The 13,056-nt window shown below is 37.8% G+C and overlaps 1 non-coding gene across 1 annotated transcript; it reads left to right on the forward strand.

The window, feature by feature from the left end:
* Positions 1 to 9,655: 9,655 nt before the first annotated feature.
* On the forward strand, positions 9,656 to 9,762 carry LOC126070769 (U6 spliceosomal RNA). The gene has a single exon (XR_007516290.1). It is a non-coding gene; the product is annotated as a U6 spliceosomal RNA (small nuclear RNA).
* Positions 9,763 to 13,056: the final 3,294 nt, after the last annotated feature.

Here is a 13,056-nt window from a genome sequence, read left to right on the forward strand (position 1 = left end):
ATAAGTGTTCCAGTCTCTCCACAACTTCTCCAACATTTGTTATTTCATGTTTTTTGGATTAATACCAGCCTAGCTGGAGTGAGATGGAGTCTCACTGGAGTTTTGATTTGCATTTCTCTAATGGCAAATGATCATGAGCATTTCCTCATGCATCTGTTAGCTACCTGAATGTCTTCTTTAGAGAAGTGTCTGTTCATATCTTTTACCCATTTTTTAATTGGGTTATTCGTCTTTTTGTAGTCGAGTTTTTGCAGTATCACGTAGGTTTTAGAGATCAGATGCTGATCGGAAATGTCATAGCTAAAAACTTTTTCCCAGTCCGTAGGTAATCTTTTTACTCTTCTGGTGAAGTCTTTGGATTAGCATAGGTGTTTGATTTTTAGGAGCTCCCAGTTACCTAGTTTTTCTTCTGCATTGTTAGTAATGTTTTGTATACTGTTTATGCCATGTATTAGGGCTCCTAACATTGCCCCTATTTTTTCTTCCATGATCTTTATTGTTCTAGATTTTATATGTAGGTCTTTGATCCATTTTGAGTTAATTTTTGTGCATGGTGTGAGGTATGGGTCTTGTTTGATTTTTTTGCAGATGGATATCCAGTTATGCGAGTACCATTTGTTAAGCAGACTATCTTTTCCCCATTTAACTGACCTTGGGCCTTTTCCAAATATCAACTGCTCATATGTGGATGGACTTATGTCTGGAATCTCAATTCTGTTCCATTGGTCTGTGTATCTGTTGTTGTACCAGTACCAGGCTGTTTTGACTCTCCATCCTCCTGCCACTCAGTCCATTTTCTAACTTTGCCTTTGATGCTCACGGCTCCTAGGTTGTCATAAATATAACCATTTCACTTGTTTTTTCTGGTCTTTGTTATAAGAGGGGATCGTCAGAAGCGTCTGGCTATTCTGCCATCTTGGCCCCACCTCAACCCCAGGTTTTCTTGTGTGGTTGAGAAACACAGAGCCACATTCCTGGGGTTCATATCTCAACTCCTCATTTAGTTGTAGTGTGATCTTGGAAAAATTACTTAACATTTGTAGCACAGTTTCCTCATCTATAAAATTAAGATTAATAATTGTCTCCATTTTATAGATTTGCTTTGAAAATGAAATGAAATAATACATATGAAACTCTTATGAAAGTTGCTGGCACATAGCAAGTTGTTGATAGATAATATAAATAGCCCTCAGCTTATTATGGGGTTCCATTCTGACAACTCCATTACAAGTCAGTTCTGACATAAGTCGAAAACCTTTTTTGTTTTGTTTTGTTTTCATTATTACTGTTTTTTACTATCAGTATCTTTATAAATCTGATCCTTACTTGTTTTGGGGGATGGGAAACATTACATATAAACTTACAGATAGACTTTAATACATACATACATAAAAAAATAAACAAATTATAAAAATTTATTCCAACTATAAGAAGAGTTGGACAACATTGGCATTTTGTCAGTTGCAGTAATAACTACGTCTGAGGAAGGTTCTGGATCATCTGGATTATCCCTGGGAATAGGGATGGCATTTCTAGTCAGAGAATTAGTGAGAGTTGTCTGTGTGGTCCTTTTCTTTTTTTATTCACGTATTTGTCAGTAACATCTCACTGCTTCCCTAATCGGCATATAGGCTTTAGCGAAGCAATCAGCATTTGGATTCATGTTTTCAAGCAACCAAAGCCCCTGATTTAGTTCAGAAAACTAAATCTATACGGCAGCGTTTTTAACAGTAAATCAAAATTGAACGTCTGTGGGTGAACATCTGAGAATAACATCAGCAAGTTACACACTACAACATTGTATGTAGTACATATTACTAATGTTAAGATGTTAAAACAAAAAAAAAGGAGGCCATAAGTGCAGTTCATTGAAACTGGAATACATCATAAGTTGGGGATTACCTGTTGTTCTCGTTGTTAGGTGCCGTCCAGTCGGTTGTGACTCATAGCAACCCTATCCACAACAGAATGAAACACTGCCTGGTCCTGTGCCATCAACAGAATCGCTGTTATGCTTGAGCCCATTGTTACAACCACTGTGTCAACCCACCTCGTTGAGGGTCTTCCTCTTTTCCTCCAACCCTGTACTTTGCCAAGCATGATGTCCTTCTCCAGAGACTGATCCCTCCTGACAACATGTCCAAAGCATGTAAGATGCAGTCTCGCCATCCTTTCTTCTAAGGAGCATTCTGGTTGTACTTCTTCTAAGACAGGTTTGTTCATTCCTTTGGCAGTCCATGGTATATTCAATATTCTTCGCCAACACCACAATTCAAAGGCATCAATTCTTCTTTGGTCTTCCTTATTCATTGTCCAGCTTTCACATACATATGATCCGATTGAAAATACCATAGCTTGGGTCAGGCGCACCTTAGTCTTCAAGGTGACATCTTTGCTCTTCAACACTTTAAAGCGGTCCTTTGCCGCAGAGTTACCCAATGCGATACGTATTTTGATTTCTTGACTGCTGCTTCCATGGCTGTTGATTGTGGATCCAAGTAAAATGAAATCCTTGACAACTTCAAGCTTTTCTCCGTTTATCATGATGTTGTTCATTGGTCCAGTTGTGAGGATTTTTGTCTTCTTCATGTTGAGGTGCAATCCCTACTGAAGGCTGTGGTCTTTGATCATCATTAGTAAGTGCTTCAAGTCTTCTTCTCTTTCAGCAATCAAGGTTGTGTCATCTGCATAACGCAGGTTGTTAATGAGTCTTCCTCCAATCCTGATATCTCGTTCTTCTTCATATACTCCAGCTTCTCAGATTATTTGCTCAGCATACAGATTGAATAGATATGGTGAAAGAATGCAACCCTGGTGCATACCTTTCTTGACTTTAAACCATGCAGTATCCCCTTGTTCTGTCCAAAAAACTGCCTCTTGATCTATGTAAAGGTTTCTCATGAGCACAATTAAGTGTTCTGGAATTCCTATTCTTCACAATGTTGTCCATAATTTGTTATGATCCACACAGTTGAATTCCTTTGCACAGTCAATAAGACATAGGTAAACATCCTTCTGGTATTCTCTGCTTTCAGCCAGGATCCATCTGACATCAGCAATGATATCCCGGGTTCCACGTCCTCTTCGGAAGCTGGCCTGAATTTCTGGCAGTTCTGTGTTGATATACTGCTGCAGCTGTTTTTGAATGATCTTCAGCAAAATTTTGCTTGTGCGTGATATTAATGATATTGTTCTATAATTTCCACATTTGGTTGGATCACCTTTCTTGGGAATAGGCATAAATATGGATCTCTTCCAGTCAGTTGGCTAAGAAGCTGTCTTCCATATTTCTTGGCATAGACAAGTGAGCACCTCCAGCACTGCATCTGTTCGTTGAAACATCTCAATTGATATTCCATCAATTCCTGAAGCCTTGTTTTTCGCCAATGCCTTCAGAGTAGCTTGGACTTCTTTCTTGAGTACCATCAGTTCCTGTTCATATGCTACCTCTTGAAATGGTTGAACATCAACTAATTCTTTTTGGTATAATGACTCTGTGTATTCCTTCCATCTTCTTTTGATGATTCCTGAGTCATTTAATATTTTCCCCCATAGAATCCTTCACTATTGCAACTAGAGGCTTGAATTTTCTCTTCGGTTATTTCAGCTTGAGAAATACTGAGCATGTTCTTCCCTTTTGGTTTTCCATTTCCAGCTCTTTGCACATGTCATTATAATACTTTACTTTGTCATCTGGAGTCACCCTTTGAAATCTTCTGCTCAGTTCTTTTACTTCATCAGTTTTTGCTTTTGCTTTAGCTGCTCAACGTTTGAGAGAAAGTTTCAGAGTCTCCATCTTGGCCTTTTCTTTCTTTCCTGTCTTTTCAATGACCTCTTGCTTTCTTCATGTGTAATGTCCTTGATGTCATTCCACAACTCGTCTGGTCTTCAGTCACCAGTATTCAATGCATCAAATTTATTCTTCAGATCATCTCTAAATTCAGGTGGGATATACTCAAGGTCATATTTTGGCTCTTGTGGATTTGCTCTGATTTTCTTCAGTTTCAGCTTGAACTTGCATATGAGCAATTGATGGTCTGTTCCACAGTCGGCCCCTGGCCTTGTTCTGACTGATGATATTGAGCTCTTCCATCATCTCTTTCCACAGATGTAGTCAATTTGATTTCTGTGTGTTCCATCTGGTGAGGTCCATGTGTATAGTTGCCGTTTATGTTGGTGTAAGAAGGTATTTGCAATGAAGAAGTCATTGGTCTTGCAAAATTCTATCACTCAATCTCCAGCATTGTTTCTATCACCAAGGCCATATTTCCCAATTACTGATCCTTCTTCTTTGTTTTGAACTTTCACATTCCAACCACCAGTAATTATCAATGCATCTTGATTGCATGTTCGATTAATTTCAGACTGCAGCAACTAATAAAAATCTTCTATTTCCTCAACTTTGGCCCTAGTGTTTGGTGCGTATATTTGAATAATAGTCATATTAATTGGTCTTCCTTGTAGGCGTATGGATATTATCCTATCACCAACAGCGTTGTACTTCAGGACAGATCTTGAAATGTTCTTTTTGACGATGAATGCAACACCATTCCTCTTCAAGTTGTCATTCCCAGCATAGTACACTATATGATTGTTGGATTCAACGTGGCCAATACCAGTCCATTTCACTTCACTAATGCCTAGGATATCAATGTTTATGGGTTCCATTTCATTTTTGATGATTTCTAATTTTCCTAGATTCATATTTTGTACATTCCAGGTTCTGATTATTAATGGATGCTTGCAGCTGTTTCTTCTCATTTTGAGTCGTGCCACATCAGCCAATGAAGGTCCCAAAAGCTTTAGTCCATCCACATCATTAAGGTTGACTCTACTTTGAGGAGGCAGCTCTTCCCCATTCATCTTTTGAGTGCCTTCCAACCTGGGGTGCTCATCTTCCAGCACTATATCAGACAATGATCCGCTGCTATTCATAAGGTTTTCACTGGCTAATACTTTTCAGAAGTAGACTGCCAGGTCCTTCGTCCTAGTCTATCTTAGTCTGGAAGCTCAGCTGAAACCTGTCCTCCATGGGTGACCCTGCTGGTATCTGAATACTAGTGGCATACCTTCCAGCATCACAGCAACACACAAGTCCCCACAGTACAACAAACTGACACACACGTGGGGGTGTAGCTATTATTACTATCATCATTATTCTAAGATTTTTTTCCAGTTGTCATTTTTTTAATGATTCTATTAAATTTCCACTACTACCAGTCAAAAGATCATGGAATGGTTCTCCTGCCTCTGTTTCATGGCTTTTCTCCGTCACATCTCCCCAAAAGTGTTCTCTTCCAAAGAGAACTTGTGCAGTCATTCAGAGGACAAGCCCCACTTAACTACATTATGGCAATCTCAGAGTGAACCCTTACATAATTCATAGGTACACACTCTTAAGTTACTCATATCAATAGCACAGCAATATGACTTTCATAAGTATCTAAAATTTCATTTCCTAACGCTTTACTTTGCCATTCAGCCTTCTACCACAAATTTTTACTCTCTGGGGAGATCAAGTCATATATATTTGGATTCTTCAAATCAAACCCTTCTTTCCAGGTCAAAGTTGGTCTCTTCACGCCCACTCCAACATTGGCCAAGAAAGTGGCTCACACTTACAGAAGCCCTCTATGTTGGGTTATTTTATTTTATATTTTATTATATTATTTTATTTTATTTTTCCTAGTACGTCTTGGGGTAAATGTCCAAAGTGGGGCTTTTCTACTTCTTCTCTCCATCCTTGTGCCTCTCCCAAATCCAGTTGTCTTATACGTTTTATACTTACCCATTTTATTTAATGTTTTTCTTTACTTTCTTGTTTATTTTTGTTTATATATATATATATGTTTTTAGGCTTCCACCTTCTCCTATGGGCTACTTCTATTTCAGAGCGGAGATACTCTGAAGTCACGTGTAGCTCCGGGAGAGAGTTTCCATCATGGAGGCAAGTATATCATAATATTCCTGAGCCAGCTCTTTCCCTTTGTTTGAAGAGTCAACCTGGCTAGCAGTAAAATGATGGAGAAGATATTTATCTTAATACTCATAACATTGGAAGTAGAAAGAATGTGAAGACTGCTCTGGGTCTATAGTTTTAAAAACACGAATTTTAAATGAATAAAAACTTTCCCTGTTGCGAGAGGAAAATGAGTTTAGAACGATGAATAAGGACACAGAAAATCATGCTACACATCTGATTCTGCAAAGGGAGTGGTTGACCCTTCCAATAGGACTAAGAGCATGTTTTATTCCCATAGATGATATGACTTCTTCCTTTTCAGCCTCTCTTTATGACATGCTTCTGTTTTGGTTTTGAACCCAGATTCATCAGCCATTTCCACTTATTAAAGGTGTCATTTTGGACAAATAACAAACTTTTTGAGTTTCATCCTTTTACCATAAAGCATGAATAGTATCTACTTCCATAGATTGTTGGAAAGATGATCAAATATGATAACGTGCTTAAAATATTCTAACGTAGTATCCATCACATGACAAATATGCAGTAATACATCTCCCTTAGTAATTGAAACTATGAGGCAGAATTGAGCATCATCAGGAACCATAGATCATATCTGATGGCGAGTAAAAAAGTTTTGTGTGTGAGGGTCATAAAACAAGAGAGATGCCTACCCTATGAATAAATGAACTGCTTAAAAATGTCTGCTTTGATAAGTCCAGGGCTTCTATAAGGAAATCAAATCCCGCATTAGTGGGTTTGCCCTCTTTCTAGGCCATATAAAGAAGTATAGAACTTAGCCTGGAAGTTTCTCTATTCTTTTAAATCATTGCAAATTTCTGCATTTATCTTTCAAAGACAAAGCAGAATGCATTAAGAGAAGCCAGGCTAATAGAAAACAAACTGTACTGCAAGGTACTTTCTCTTTATTGACAACTGAATGGAAGTTGAAATGAAACAGGGAAGTAGGCAATTTAGGCAAATGATATAAGTGTGATTAATGTTCTAAGAAATTTCTAACTGATTCAAAGCATGTATTTTACTATTTGTTAATAGCCCGTAGGGCCCTTGTCCAGTCAGTTTTGATACACTCCAACCAGAATCCTTAAAAATAAACAAAAGCCACTGCCTGGGATAGAAATAAAGTATCTTGGGCCTTTTAGTTTTTATTTTATTATGTGGTAAAGGAGTTAATACTTTGAATCTTCTTTGTATGCTTTATATTAAATTCTGTCTCTGATTTACCATCATCCGTCTGCTACTTTGTCTTACTATGGTGGCTTGCATGTTGCTGTGATGCTGGAAGCTATGCCACCGATAGTTCAAATACCAACAAAGCCACATGGTGGACAGGTTTCAGTGGAGCTTCCAGACTACAACAGACTAGGAAGAAAGGCCTGGAGATCTATGCCCAAAAATTAGCCAAGGAAAACCTTACGGATCACAACAGAACATTGTCCAACTCATTTGCTTTGGACACATCATCAAGAGGGATCAGTCACTGGAGGAGACAGCCAACAAGTATAAGGTGAGACCCTTGGTGAGATGGATTGGCACGATAGCCAAAACAATGAACTCAAACATAACAGTGATTATGAGAATGACACAGAATCAGGCAATGTTTTGTTTTGTTGTGCATAAGGTTGCCACGAGTCAGAGTCAACTTGACAGCAGTTATCTATCTCTATCTCTGATTGTGCTCACTTCTAGTAGATATGTGAAATCACCTGTCTATATATCTACCTCCATCTCTTAAAATGGAGTCATACATTCATGTTTCTGAAAGCAGCCTCAAAACACTCTGCAGTGTGTGATCCTACCCCTCAATAGGCCGAACAGTCCTAAACCAATTAATATCTAACCTGCACCTGTAGCTAATACCTGTTTTTGGCCCCGCACCCTAGAGTCTAATAATCCAAACAATGATAAATAAACAAAAAACAAAGAAGTTGTTTTTATCCATGATATTGTGCCTGCTTCAATTCAATTAATATTAATAAACATTTATTGCATTCCTACCATATGCAAGACAAGAGTACTAGATCCCACATTTAGTTTTTCAGGTGCGAGTGAGGCCAACTTTGTAAAATCAGGCTCCTGAATGATCTGGCTAATATAGATCTATTATCTGGTCACAGAATGCTTTCCTAATCCTGGTACTAGAAAATTACACAGTCATTCCTTGGAGAAAAGAAAAGCAAGCAAGAGATTATAGTTTCATTAGATAAAAGACTCAAGACACAAGTGCTACAGAGAGTGAGCTAGGACCGTATAAGGGAAAGATATCAAATCACCTACCCACCATAATTTCAATCTGATTCCTCTACCCAGTCACTAATTAGGGGTTTATAATTTTGAGCTTCTTAAAGCTTCAGTCAGATTAAAAGTGTTTCTGATTTACTACCATATTCCGACAGTGGTCTGTGTGGCAGAACCTGGAAGCATCTTTTTTAATACTCAAAAGTAGTTGCTATTCGATTGCTTTGTGTTCGAGTCTTACTTATTCTTATGCTGACACCTTATAAACAGAGGTCTTATTACATCCTTCCTTACAGCTTTCCCAAACAAATACAACATATAGACACCTTTTAAAAAATGAACGTTTCTCCTGTTGCTATAAATAATTTTCATATTAGATGCATCTTGGCTGCCCAAGAATATAAAGGGGAAAGAGACACAGGGATGCCTGAGGAGTTGAGAGACTACAGCTGCCATTTTCAAAAATATGATTCTTTCCTTGAAGGCAGACACTTGATGCTATATTTTTACCGTTGATGTCTTTAAATTGTTTTTTGGCTTGAATGTTATACTTGTGATCTAGTCAACACAGTCTAAATTGCTGAGTTAGATTACTATTTATTTCTAAATAGTATAGAAAAGGCTACGAAGGCAGAATCTGTGGTAATTTCAAATTTTTATATACTCAGTGACTACTGTAGTTTGTAAATGTTTGGAAGTGGTCAAATTTAAAAAGCAATTGGACTTTGGGGAATGTACAGTAAAATTGATTTTTATGTATTAAACTACTCCAAATCTCCCCACGATTTTTCTTCAGTTAGAAAAACTCTTAAGGCTTTAAACTTCTGAGCTTTAAATATTTTAGGAGCTTGTTCCTTCAGCTTTTCTGGCAAAGATGCATGTTTACAGCTGTGAGAGCAAAACTTCCAAAAGAAGCGGAGTTGCTAAACTATGCTTATTTTCTCTACCTATTTTTTTTTATGTCTTAAATAAGAGTTTCTAATTAAAGATCATATTCTATTTTTTTTTCTTTTTATTTGGAATACTAGCAATAGACTTGATGATCCTACTGCTGTCATCAGCTCGATAGCTGTGAAAATGAAAACAAATACTTGTGGACAGAGTTAATACACAAATGACCAAGTGACGGGTATACCCTAAAGTTGCACGTTCATATGATCTCACAGCTGCCTTCAGTTGATCTTTAACCTCCTCCCACTTAACCCAACCACTTTTTTTACTTTATCTTCCACCCCTACCTTGCTTTTTGTAACTACTTGTTAAATGAGGTCTCCCAGTTGATATGAAAGGTTCAAATCCCTATAGAAATCCAAAGCCTTCCTTGCAATTTCTGCAAATTTCTATTACTTGCCTCTACCTCATTCTACTGGTTCTGCTGATTTCATTCTGTTTACGGACTGCTTTACCATTTCATTTCCATTAAAACTGTAAATAGTGCTTGCTTGGGCAGCACAAATACTAAAATTGGAGCTATACAGAGAAGATTAGCATGGCCCCTGCACAAGGATGACGCCCAAACTTGTGACGTGTTCCATATTTTTGCAGGCTGACTCATTAGGGGCAGCGTAGCAAGGTGTATATAAGTTTATATGTGAGAGACTGACTTGATTTGTAAACTTTCACTTAAAGCACAATAAAAATTATTTTTTAAAAAAAGCATAAATACACACGTCATCTAGTGCTGCTACAGCAGAAGTACCACAAGTGGGTTGCTTTAACAAAGAGAAATTCATTTTCTCACAGTAAAATAAGCTAAAAGTCCAAATTCAGGGTGTCAGCCCCAGGGGAAGGCTTTCTCTCTCTTTCAGCCTTCTCATCAATCTTCCGCCAGACTAGGAGCTTCTCTGCACAGGGATCCCACGTCCAAAGGATGCGCTCTGTTCCCGGCACTGCTTTCTTGGTGATATGAGGTCCCCTGTCTCTCTGCTCACTTCTATCTTTTATATCTCAAGAGATTGCCTCAAGACACAATCTAATCTTGTAGGCTGAATCCTGCCTCACTAACACAATTGTGCGCATCCTCCCTCATTAACATCATAGAGGCAGAATTTACAGCATATAGGAAAATCACACAATGTCGGGAATCATGGCCCAGGCCAATTGATACACACATTTTGGGGGGGCACATAATTCAATCCATGACAACACCCAAGTATCATATAAGGTATTGACAAGTTTAGTGAAATTTATTTAAGTTTGGGGACTGTGGAATCTTAGTTCAGGAAAACAACTTTAAAGTGAACATTATGCAATTTTTGTTCTTAAGATTTCCTTCAGCCACACATACATTGTTGAATTTTCAGTGCTTATTCCCACATCACCCCTCAGCCATACACCACCACCCTGTATACCCGTTCCTTCTCAGGAGGGAAAAAAAGAATGTATATTATTTTCTCCTACAGCACACTTTAGATATCCCATTATTTTGTCTTGAACAAAATTAACAAATTCACAATTACAGTAGAATCTTTTACCCACCTCTATTTTTTTTTTTATTGAAGTAGGATATCTTAACTACCTTAATTTGTTTATTATTTTAAATTGCACCAAGTCAGATTACTTCTTTTAATGATTGTTATATAATATTTTTTATACACCTTTAGTTTTTCACAATCTGCTTAGAGTTAATATTGTACCACTTTGCATAAAATAAAGAAATCTTTCAAGTGGAACATGTTTCCACTGTCACTTGGGGAACTGATTTATTATGAGATCTCAGATAAGTCAATTAAATTCTGTTTCCTCTTTGTGTGTTGGTGATATTCTTGTCTTATTAAAAGCAATGTTTTGTATCTAAGTATATTAACCTTGATAGACAAATCATACCTACATACAAATATATGTATGTGTATATGCATATTTATAGATATGGGTAATAACAGACAAAAGATGAGGATTAAAGAATAAAATAATAGAAACGATCTACTATAAAATTCAAGCATTATCAGGTGCAAAGACCTACACAGAAGAAAATGGATAAATAAGAAGGAAGGAGACTAGGAACCACAGAATTCAAAATGGGCATTGGAAAGAAGAAAAGGAAGAACTATTCACAAAGATCTGGATCCAAAGGGCTAATTAAGGCAAATAAACCAAAAAAAAAAAAAAAAATACATTTCAGCATCTGAGGTCTTAAAAGCTAGCAAGCAGCCATCTAAGATGCATCAATTGGTCTCCGCCTACCTGGAGCAAAGGAGAATGAAGAACACCAAAGACACAAGGAAAATATGAGCCCAGGAGACAGAAAGGGCCACATAACTTCCATCAGCCTAAGACTTGAAGAACTAGAGATGGTGCCTGGCTACCACAAATGACTGCCCTGACAGGAAACACAACAGAGAATCCCTGATGGAGCAGGAGACAAGTGGGATGTGGAACTCAAATTCCAGTAAAAAAGACAAGACTTAAAGGTCTGACTGAGACTGGAGGGACCCAAGAGGACCTGGCCCCCAGACTCTCTGTTAACTCCAGGCTAAAACCATTCTGGAAACCAACTCTTCAGATAAAGATTAGACTGGACTGTTAGACATAAAATGATACCGGTGAGGGGTGTGCTTCTTAGCTCAAGTAGACACATGCAGTATCCCCTTGTTCTATTTGAACAACTGCCTCTTGATCCATGTACAGATTCCTCATGAGCACAATTAAGCATTCTGGAATTCCCATTCTCCTCAATGTTATCCATAATTTGTTACTCAGTAAAACGTAGGTAAACATCTTTCTGGTATTCTTTGCTTTCAGCCAGGATCCATCTGACATCAACAATGATATCCCTGGTTCCACGTCCTCTTCTAAATCTGGCTTGAATTTCTGGCAGTTCCGTCGGTATACTGCTGCAGCCACCTTTGAATGATCTTCAGCGAAAGTTTGCTTGCATGTAATATTAATGTTATTGTTTGATAATTTCCACATTTTGTTGGATGTTCTTTCTTGGGAAAAGGCAAAAACATGTATCTCTTCAAGTCGGTTGGCCAGGTAGCTATCTTTTAAATTTCTTGGCATAGACAAGCGAGCACTTCCAGTGCTGCTGCATCTGTTTGTTGAAACATCTCAATTAGTCTTCTGTCAATTCCCCAAGCCTTGTTTTTCACCAATGCCTTCAGTGTAGCTTGGACTTTTTCCTTCAGTACCACCGGTTCCTGATCATATGTATAGTGATTCTGTGTATTCTTTCCATCTTCTTTTGATGCTTCCAGTGTCATTTAATATTTTCCTTGGACAATCCTTAAGTATTGCAATTTGAAGCTTGAATTTTTTCATCAGTTCTTTCAGTTTGAGAAATGCTGAGCATGTTCTTCCCTTCTGGCTTTCTATCTCCAGCTCTTTGCCCATGTCATCATAATATTTTGCTTTGTCTTCTTGAGCTGCCCTTTGAAACCTTCTGTTCAGCTCTTTTACTTCATCATTTCTTCCTTTTGCTTTAGCTACTCGATGTTCAAGAGCAAGTTTCAGAGTCTTCTGACATCCATTTTGGTCTTTTCTGTCTTTTTAATGACCTCTTGCTTTCTTCATGTATAATATCCTTTATGTCGTTCCACAACTTGTCTGGTCTGTGGTCATTAGTGTCCAACGCATCAGATCTATTCTTGAGATTGTCTCAATTCAGGTGGGATATACTCAAGGTCATACTTTGGCTCTCGTGGACTTGTTCTAATTTTCTTGTTTCAACTTGAACTTACATAGGAGTAATTGATGGTCTGATCTGCCATTGACCCCTGGCCTTGCTCTGACTGATTATATTGAGCTTTTCCATCATCTCTTTCTACAAATATAGTTGATTTGCTTCCTATGTATTCCATCTGGAGAGGTCCATGTGTATAGTTGCTGTTTATGTT

This window comes from Elephas maximus, chromosome 2 (assembly GCF_024166365.1).
Source record: "Elephas maximus indicus isolate mEleMax1 chromosome 2, mEleMax1 primary haplotype, whole genome shotgun sequence".
NCBI lineage: Eukaryota > Metazoa > Chordata > Mammalia > Proboscidea > Elephantidae > Elephas > Elephas maximus.